Genomic DNA, 10754 nt, shown 5'->3' with positions numbered 1-10754 from the left:
AATGTTTAACTATATAGGATATAAAAGATTATGTGTTGGACATACAAAGATGTCCTTACAAAATGAAAAGCATCCAAAAGACAGGTTGGATAAAAGATAAAAATGGGCCATCACTCTATATCAGTTGTAAATCAGCAATAAGAAATCTATACAAATATAAGATTATTTGATATGTTGAAAGGAAAGGGAATCACAGAAAGAGCAAGACAGAAGATGAACTAATGTCACTTTGACAATAAAGGAAAAAAAAACAATGAACCAATGCAATATTGATACTCACTTGACACTATGTTGTAACTGAGCCTTAAAACTTGGAGAGAGGAGAGGGGGATAGAGAGCAGTAAGTGGGAGATAATGAGGGATGAGGTAATGATGATTTAAAAACAAACGTGCAAATTATGTTACATGTTAATTGTAAACCCCCTGTTACTACATGATTTCCCTCATTAGTAATAATTAGAATATGCCTATAAATCTACAAGTAAACCCAATAGATAGTAAAAGATGGACAATAACACCTGGACATGAATAATTAAACAACAGTTTAAATATTCATATAGTGAGAACAAATGTGAATAGTCTTAGGAGAAGATCACAAGGGCTCAAGAGCTATGTGCATATGATCATGCAAAATGATGATTATCAAAATGAGCTCCAAGAAACAGAAGCAAGAAGTTTTTTATTGTACTTTTTTCTGGTTTTATTATTTTTTTTTCTTTCAGTTTTTCTTTGGTTAATTCCCTCCTGTTTTTTGTTTTGTTTTGTTTTGTTTTAATTGCTGTACCCTTTGTCTTATATTTAAGTTTATCTGATTTGGGAAGGGGAAGCACAGAAATGATGGGACCAAGGGTGAACCAATCCAACAATGAAACCCACTAGAAACTATGTTGTTGTTCATAGAGTAAATATGCTGCAATATCATTCCTTGGTGCACTTTTTAACAGAAACCCATTTTGTATGTGGAAAAGTATGATGTATATGCTATCCTTATTTGTAAACAGTAGGGTATAATGTTTACTGATATGCATTAGGAATGAAATAAAGCACATATAAGTAAGGTGCTTTCCTCAAAAAAAAAAAAAAGAAACTATGTTGTCAATGAACTATACAACTTGAGGGAGAGGGAAGTTGGCAGGGTAAAAACTGGGAAAGAATGAGGGAGGGGTGACACTGTTTGAAAGCAAATACACTCATTACTTGTAACAGTATGTAGGGCTCAAGACCCCCATCTCCCCGCTTCACCCAGGGAGATCCCTGATCCCAAATTGTGAAAGAAACTCAGCTCTACTCCTCCCGCCCTCAGAAGGAGCAAAGTGTGTCTTTATGGACTACGCTAAGCTGAGGAAAGATGCTGAAACGTTCCCCCCCCCCCAGTCCCCCTCACGTGTCAGGAGCCGATGCAGGAGAGAGATTTCGGGGAGCCGGTTTGGATGGTCCACCAGTCTCAAAGAACTTTAATCAAAGAGGGGTTTATATAATGGTAATGGTGCACAGGAAGAGGGGGACTACTGAATATTAGTGATTGGCTTAATGGGCTTGTCCCTCATGTGATGTCACAGAACTTCCTCTATGGGTGGAGACCACAGCCCCCAAGGACGGGGCCTCTGGGGTTCTAATGCACCATGATGACACACACATGCTTGCCCCCAGGGGTGGGGGCTTCTCTTCCGGTTGAAGGCGGAAGGAAGCGGGACAGGCTAAAGCCAGCTGTCCCACCTTAAAGGCACAGCCATCCCCAACATCTGCCTCTTTTTGTTTTTTAAATGAGCAGGGGATGCTGTAAACATATAGCATATATAGGTATGAGGCAAATGCTGACATAAAATATATATGTGGGGCCCCTTCCACAAAAGGGGTGAGAGGGCCATCCATTTGGCTCAGTCCAGAGAAGTTTGAGTCCTTATCCTGTTTCTGTGCCATTCAAGATAATGCGGGCATCATTCCTCTTTTGACGGTGAGGTAGAAGAAGGTTCAAGCTTTGGCATCTCTGGTAGTTCACAGTAGCTGATAACTTAACACATGATTAGCAAAACATTCTTTTTTTCATACATTGAGGTGAAGGCGCTAAACCTTTACGCTTACTTTTTAAGACATTTTTATCATGAAACATTGAGGTTGAGTGTCAAAACCCTCAGCTCCTATTTCCCTCCAACGGGACTCCCTAACAGCAGGGTGAAAGGCAAAAGGGAGGAACAGTGCAATTCCCTATTTCAGTCCCTGTGCAAAGCCGTGGGCAATATTGCCACGGCAAACAATAGCGCCACGAGAGACACTCAAGGAAGAGTCTAGAAACAGACAGGAAAGGAAACTGGCTGTCTTCTCCCGCTATCGCCGTTGTGTGCAAGCAGGCTTTCTATATTCTCTTGGAAGAGCAGAAGAAATCCAGTATGGTCCATGTTTTCCTAGAGAAACCAACAAGATATTTCTCCAGAGAAAGTGCTCTGGGTTTAGATTTACAATCGGGAAAGGCACATACAATGCTCCATCCCACACTGATTTGGGATGATTTAAATTTTTTTAAGGTATTTCTTAAGATATTTAATATAAGCATAACTTTTCTTAATTAATCATGGGGGCTACACCGCCTCTTTTGTTTTTTAAAATTATGACACAGGCGGGCACCAGGCAGGGAGTATGGGTGAAGGTCTTTTCTTCTGGAGCTACTTCCTGCTGAAAGGGGGCGAAGTGGTCAAGGGCCCCTGATCAGCCTGGCACCGTCCAGTGTGGCTGGCAAACGTTCCCATCATTACCAGGAGAAGGGTCACTAGGGCCAGAGGGTGCCATGGTCTCCTCTGGCCAACTCCTGCACCTTGGGTATACCCAGAAATTTCTAGGGCTGGGGCCTCCAGGGTCCAGGTCTGTGTTAGGGTGACGGCTATGAATGGCAATTTCCCAGATGGTGATCTCAGCAAGAGATGTTATTCTGTTAAAAGAGACTTTTGAAAAGTTCAGGCAAAAGACTGATAAGTTTATAGGGCTAGTTAACATGAATGGCAGAGAACATACCCTGGGCATAAGCCAGGAAAGTTCCATTTGGAGCATAAACCCAATTGTAAAATGAACAGGTAAGGAGGAATGACTGAAAGAAGTGTTGAAGTGTTAGTGATAGAGAACCGATTTGATGTAGCCAGTCAGAGGCAAATATATATATATACACACACACAACTGGCAGAAAAAAAGGAATATAGACAGGTATTATTTCTCTCAATTTCCCGGCTCTGACTAGTTTTGAAAGGGCTAGACAAGGCAACTCCATTTAGGATATGACACCATTCTCCTCTCACTCCACTCCACATTTCTTTCTCCTGGACTGGCTAAGTCCCAGGAGTTCCAGCGCTTGTTGCTGGGATGGCATGCTCCCATTCACATTTATGGGTTTGGAACTCAGGGCCTGAGCACTGTCCCTGAGTACTTCTGCTCGAGGCTAGTGCTCTACCACTTGAGCAACGGTGCCGCTTTCAGCATTTTGCTGGTTCCCTTGAGCCAAGCTCTCAGTCTGGCTCTTTGTTGGTTAACTGGGAGGTGGAGTTTTAGAGAGATTTTTCTTTTGCCCGGGCTGGCTTTGAACTGTATCCAAGGAGTTTTAGATATAAAAGGCCCTTTATATTTCCAATTGAAGCAACAAGGAAAACAACAGAGATAATCCATTTGTAACTTGTTGAGAGCTGACCAAAAACTGCTGGTTAAAGTTTTGTTGTAACACTTAGAGAACATTAGATCTATGTGTCATCAATCTGAATCACACCATTTGATCTTACCATCAGGTGAAAGAGAACACAGATAAATGACAACCGGGGGCAAAGGGTTAAAGCAGTGTGGAATTTTCAGTTTTAGCAGTGGCTGCGTCTTTCATCCCAAATTGGCAGGTTCCATGCCATGCGATGGAGTCAGGCATGAGAGATCTGGGCAAGGCTGCAGTGGCATCTCTGGACAGACTGTTACATCTCCGGCTGGCTTGCCTGCAAAATTTCTACACAGACTGGTTAAGATATCCAAAATCCCCCAGCATTCCTGGTTTTCGTAGGCTGATGCCCTTCTGGTTTAAACAGGGTAAAAGGATTTTCTTAATCACAAAATCCACATGGCTAGCTCTGTGGCCACCAACATAACTATGATGTTTTAACCTGGAGTAACTGTTAGGATAGGACTATTATTAACCCAACTCTAATCTTGGGAGAAGATCGTTAGTAGTGAAACCAGGCAGTTTGGGAACAGACAGGTGGCTTTTTTGCCACAGTCCATGCAGCTAATACACATGTCGGACCTGTATCCTAGGAAGCAAGATGTTAATTTTGGGTCAGGAAAATTTAGGTTAATGGTCACATTTGTATGAAACGATTCTGGTTCCTTGACCTTAAGAGTTTATGAGAGCACAGGAGAGAAAAATGGGAAGGTAAAATCTTAATTTATACCAAAGAATTGTCAGGATTAGATGTACACTTGACTTTTAACATACTGGATATAAAGAATAGCACACTGGTTTTATATCATTGTACTTATACCACATGCTGTATATTTGAACCTTTTGGAGTTTCTCTTAGACACATTTGCTTGTACCCGAACATGACCGGTTTGTGTTGAAAACCTATTTTGTTCTGCTTTTAAGTTTTACCAACAGACATACAGAGACATACAGACACACAGACAATGCATATGAACTTTGAGCGCTCTTAAAATTGCTTTTCTGATTGGCCATTTAAGTTTTCTGGAATTCTAGTGGCAAATGGTATTATTTTGCCCATAATAGAACCACGTGGTTGAATATAAACAAAAACCTCTCCTAGTCATCGAATCCCAAGACAACTCTATGGCTCCCAACATGACAATTTTTTCAAATCACATCAGACAAGCAAACTTTCTAACCATCCAGAAAAACTCCTCCAATTTTTTTTTTGATGTTGGTATCATAATTACAAATTTAGACATTTATCCATTTAGCTTTCCAATAAGTTGGTGAGAATCATTAGCTTGTTTTGCCATATTTTTCTATATACAGGGCTAAAGAGAATTTACTTTTATCCCCACAGGTTAATTGTACATACTTTAACACATTTGCTTGATTACATGTAACTTAAGATAGGAGTCTTGCTTATTGCATCACTGTATTTACAAAGAATTTGGTACCGAATCATTAGACTGACATCCAAAATAACTGTGACAAAAGTACTTTGAACTGAATAATAGGAAATCCAACCAAATTACTTATTGCTGTATCAGAACCATTTATCGCTTTTTTTTAAAAAATATCTCCAATTACTCTGGGTTTTTTTTTTGTTGGAAATTCGGGGCTTTTCCCTGTTCTCTCTGCCTGTGAGCTGTAAGTTTGACACAGAGAGAAAACGTGCAGGGAACCACAGCGGGGGATGGGTCTCACAGACCAGCAGCAGGCGCTAGCCCCGCCCAGCTGCAGCGAAAGTCGCTGGAGGTCTGTCAGTCTCTGAGTCTCCACCCACCCGCGGCGGTGGGAAAACAACACAAAGCTAACAGAATACAGACTGTCCCCGCCCACTGCCGCCACATCCCTGGAGCCCAGCACACGCCGCTACTCACAAACCCGAGCGTGGCCCCTGGCCCAGGTGGCTGCAAATGCCTTGCATGCTGCCGCTGCCCAAGGTCGCGCAGAGCCCAGTGCATGCCACCGCTCGTGAACCCGAGTGGGGGCCCCTGGCCCAAGGCCGCACAGAGCCCAAATTGCTCTCCGTGCACCTTCCGCAACCTGTTCGCAGATCAGGACCTGGAAATGCCAGGTGGGTGGGGGCTCCCAGGCAGGACGGCGGCATCCACTCCGGGCACCACAGCCTCAGTCGTGGCCGCCGCCACGGGCACCGCCATCCCCAGCGCTCCCCTGCCGGCTGCGGGACCTGGATTGTCTGCCTGTCTTTTGTGCCCTCTGTGCTTTCTACCATGCAAGCACCACGACGGATTTCCCGGGGGACGGGCAAAGCCGTGCTGTCCCGCCCAGCCCGGCACCGTCGGCCCTCAGCCTGAACCTCCCAAAAGTCCAATCCAGTGTTTTGGAGCATGAAATGTAATATCTTAATAGTTGGTTATCTCCACTGGCTATGCATTTGCCCCATCTGGATGGGCACTCTTTCCCCAGAACCCAACTACTCAGCGAAGCCTGTGGTGTTATTGAACCCCGAAATCACCGGCCGTGCATTCGTTCGCCCCCAGACTTGGGCGCCACTTGTAGGGCTCAAACCCCCGTCTCCCCGCTCACCCAGGGAGATCCCTGATCCCAAACTGTGAAAGAAACTCAGCTCTACTCCTCCCGCCCACAGAAGGAGCAAAGTGTGTCTTTATGGACTACGCTAAACTGAGGAAAGATGCCGAAACCTCCCCCCCGACCCCCACCACCCCCCCACCCCCGCCTCACATGTCAGGAGCCGATGCAGGACAGAGATTTCGGGGAGCCAGTTTGGATGGTCCACCAGTCTCAAAGAACTTTAATCAAAGAGGGGTTTATATAACGGTAATGGTGGGCAGGAAGAGGGGGGACTACTGAATATTAGTGATTGGCTTAATGGGCTTGTCCCTCATGTGATGTCACAGAACTTCCTCTATGGGCGGAGACCACAGCCCCCCAAGGACCGGGCCTCTGGGGGTCTAAGGCACCATGATGACACACACATGCTTGCCCCCAGGGATGGGGGCTTCTCTTCCGGTTGAAGGCGGAAGGAGGCAGGATGGGCTAAAGCCAGCTGTCCCCCCTTAAAGGCACAGCCATCCCCAAGAACAGTAACCTCTCTGTACATCACCTTTACAATACTTTTTTTTAAGAAACAAAAGAAAACGTCTTTCTTATTCAGAGTATTGTCAGTCTTTTGTTCAATGTAGACCTTAAGCTGATTGATGAGCTCCATCCATATCAGGGAGAATGATCTGTTGAATGCATTCAACCATGTAAGCATTAATTTCAAGATCTGGGCACCAATGGCTTATACTGGTAATCTACTATTACCAATAGATTGGAGATATAATCTAATTTTTGTCTGGCTACTTGAAAGGCTGTGGAATGCAAGGATTATGACTGGAGGCTATCCTGGGGAAAGACATTCACAAAATATCTTCTCAACTCGAAGTGGCACTGTGGCTCACAGTGGTAGTCGCTCCCCTCAAGCAAAAGAGCACAGAGACAGTCCTTAGTTCAAGCTCCACAACTAACCAACAAAACGGGGCACACAGAAAAATTTCTAGGATAAATCACCTACTATGGCAATGATTTGAAACAATATTTATTAATAAATGATTGCTTTAATAGGTGAAAACCCAAACTATGAAAGCATTTTTGTACTTGTATTTCTGTTCTACTCACAGATTGGTATGGTGGATTAGTATGATTAAAAAGATTTTTTATCACTCTCACATACTTACATATATTGAATTTTCTCTTTTTGTGTTGTTGCTTGCTTTCTTATCCTTCAGAAGTGAGGCATGGTTACATCTATGAGTAGCATATAATTGATAAAACTATATAAATATATTGCAGATTTTAATATCTATTTAAATTACATATTATGAAAAAGAATCATGTTATTAGAAGTTGAAATTTTTGGGCAAGGTTCAAGATTAGATCGCTATCTTATAGAAAGCATTCTTTTTATAGTAGCATGAAACAAGGAGATTTTATGTAACATTTTCATACATGCATAATGTGTCTGTATCCAATTCACCTCTGTATCACTCCCCTTCCTTTCCCTTTTCACATCTTAAAACAATCCCAAGAAATTTCACTGTTCTGTTTTCACATATACATACAAAGTAATTTAACTATATTTATCCTCATTTATATACTTTATGGGCCCTGCTTCTTTGCCTAATAACTAGCCACAAACATAGCCTGTTGATCTGTCCTGTCATTAATCATTTCAGTGTATTATAATATGGTACAAAGGTGCTTCACTCTAGTATTTCTATGTGCATATATATTTAAGCCAAAATACCCTTTCTGTTGCTCCCCTTCCCCACTCCCCATTCCCAAACCTTCCTATTGTTCAACAACTTTCAGTGATTTACTTATGCCATTTTCATATACAGGCATATATAATACATTAATGTTTTTCTCTCTCTCTCTCTCTCTCTATATATATATATAATTTATTCATCCTGTTTCATTCTTTCTCTCTTCTCCCTCATCCTCACAGTCCTATATCTGCAATTATCTTACACACACACACACCCCACACAGAAACACACCCATATTCAAAAATGAATGAAAAAGTATGATATATAACATTTATCAAAAAAAATGTAAATTATTATTCCAGAAAGATAACTGCATACCCATATTGATTGCAGATTTTTCACAACGGTTGAACTGTGGAGTCAGCCAATATATCAACAACTAATGAAGAAAAATATGTATATATACATATATATATCATGAAATATTATTTGGTCATAAACAACAGAATTATATAATTTATAGGAAGATGGATAGATATGGAGATTAACATGTCGAGAAAAGATAAGTCAAGCTCAAGAAATTTTTTACTTTTCTTTTAAAATTTTTATTTGTTATTGTAAATGTGATATACAGAGGGCTTCTAGCTACATAAGTCACATAAAATCTAAATTTCCTTTTGAACAATGCAAACCATTCCCTAGCTTTCTCTGAGTTTTTCCCTCCAGTCCCCACCCAGAAGTTGTTAACTCATTTTCTACATAGTGTTTAGTGAGTATCACCACTACATTTGTTCACCTTCTAAACATCATTTCTGTGCCTCTCCTTATACTCCCAAAGGCAGATAAATTAAAAAAAAAGACAACAGGAAATGAATACAAAAACATCAACAAAAAAGTAAAAAATCTTGTTTCCATTTTATATAGTCAAATGCACATACCTAGTGCACCTTTGTGATCCTCTCCTAAGAATATCCTCCTTTGGTCATATTGTGTGTGAATGCGTAGAGACCTGCATAGTTTATCATGTCCCAGTGTGTGTGTGTGTGTGTGTGTGTGTGTGTGTGTGTGTGTGTTTGTGTGTGTGTGTGTGTGTATATACATATACATATATATTTATTTACCATCCAGTGTGTTTATTTGTAGATTTATATGCATAGTCTAGTTACCAGAAATGAGGGGAAGCATGCAACCTATGTTTCTTTGGGTTTTGTTTACTTCACTTAATATGATAGATATATTCAGAACGCTTTTTCACATAATTATAGGAATTAAAGTGTTCTTTCTATGTTGCCACATCATTCTATGAGTACATTCTGTATTAAATGCAATTAATATTGTGTCAACATTCTTTTTAATTACAAATTTTATATAAAGAAAATGGCATCCAAAGAGACATCTTTCCAATGGTCAAAGCTAGGGAATGTTGCAAGACAAAATAAATACCAATAGCATTATAATGTTACCCATAGAATAAGATTACCAGGTTTCAATACACAACTAAATTAATAAATTAATAAGTGGAGAAGGAATAGCAGCTCATTATTGAAGAATTACAATTACAAAATATAGAATGGATGAAGGAAATACAAAACTGCAACTAGAATAATATATAAATCATTTTTGCAGAGAAGATCCTCTTGTGGATGTTAAAATGAGTGGTCATAGGAACGAGGATATCTTTCTTGTCTTAAAGTATCTATTCTAAGGACAATTTTATGTGACAGCTTGACTCAGGGTTATTTGGATAGCGTATAGATGAGGAATATGTGAGGATGTTTCTAGTAAACATTGGCATTATAATTGATAGACTGAGAAAGGATTACCATTACTAATGTGGATGGTCATCATCAAATCCACTGAGAGCCTGGGGAAAAAAAAACCAAAAATGTGAAAAAACTGTGAATTTGCTTTCCAAGCTTAAATAGGAAAATCCATTTCCCTGACTTCAGAAATTAATGTTCTAGACTTAACAGACATCTACAGAATATTTTATACAGCAGCATCAGAATATAAATTCTTCTCAGCAGCATATGGAAAATTCTCCAAAAGAAATCAGATATTAGGCCACAAAACAAATCTGTGCAAACTCAGAAATATTTAAATTATTCCCAGCATTCTGTCAGAACAAAGCAGAATAAAATTAAAGCTCAACACCAAAAGCCACCATAGAAAATTGTCTAACTCTTGGAGACCGAACAACAGATAGTTGAATTACCACTGGGTCATTGAAGAGATTTAACAAAAATGAACACACAAAAATCCATCTCCTCTGGGACACAGCAAAGGCAGCATTCACAGGAAAATGTATAGCTCTGAGTGTCTACAGCAATAAATTTGAGAAATCTCAAAACAACAATCTAATGGTGCACTTTAAGCTCTATGAAAACAAGCAACAAGCCAAACCCCAAATCAGTAGATGGAAACAAATCATCAAAATTAAATCAGAAATAAATAAATTAGAGAATAAAAAAAACAAACCCACCGATCAACAAAAGAGTTGGTTCTTTGAAAAAAATTTAAAACAAATTGTCAGACTCATGGCAAATTTAACCAAAAAAAGAAGAGAACACACCAAAATAAATAAAATTAAAGGCAAGAATGACAACATCATGGCAGAAACCATCAATGTTCAGAACATTATAAGGGAATAATATGCAAAACTTTATGCTAAGAAATTCGAGAATCTGGAAGAAAGGGAAGAATTCCTAGCAAATATTGGTATACCCAAACTAAACCATGAAGATTTAAACCAATTAAATTGACCCAAAACAAGTAATAAAATAGAAATGGCAATAAAAGGCCTCCTACCCAAGAGAAGCCCATGACCAGATGGATTTACAGTAAACTTC

This window comes from Perognathus longimembris, chromosome 28 (genome assembly GCF_023159225.1).
Source record: "Perognathus longimembris pacificus isolate PPM17 chromosome 28, ASM2315922v1, whole genome shotgun sequence".
Lineage (NCBI taxonomy): Eukaryota > Metazoa > Chordata > Mammalia > Rodentia > Heteromyidae > Perognathus > Perognathus longimembris.
This window is presented reverse-complemented; position numbering follows the sequence as displayed.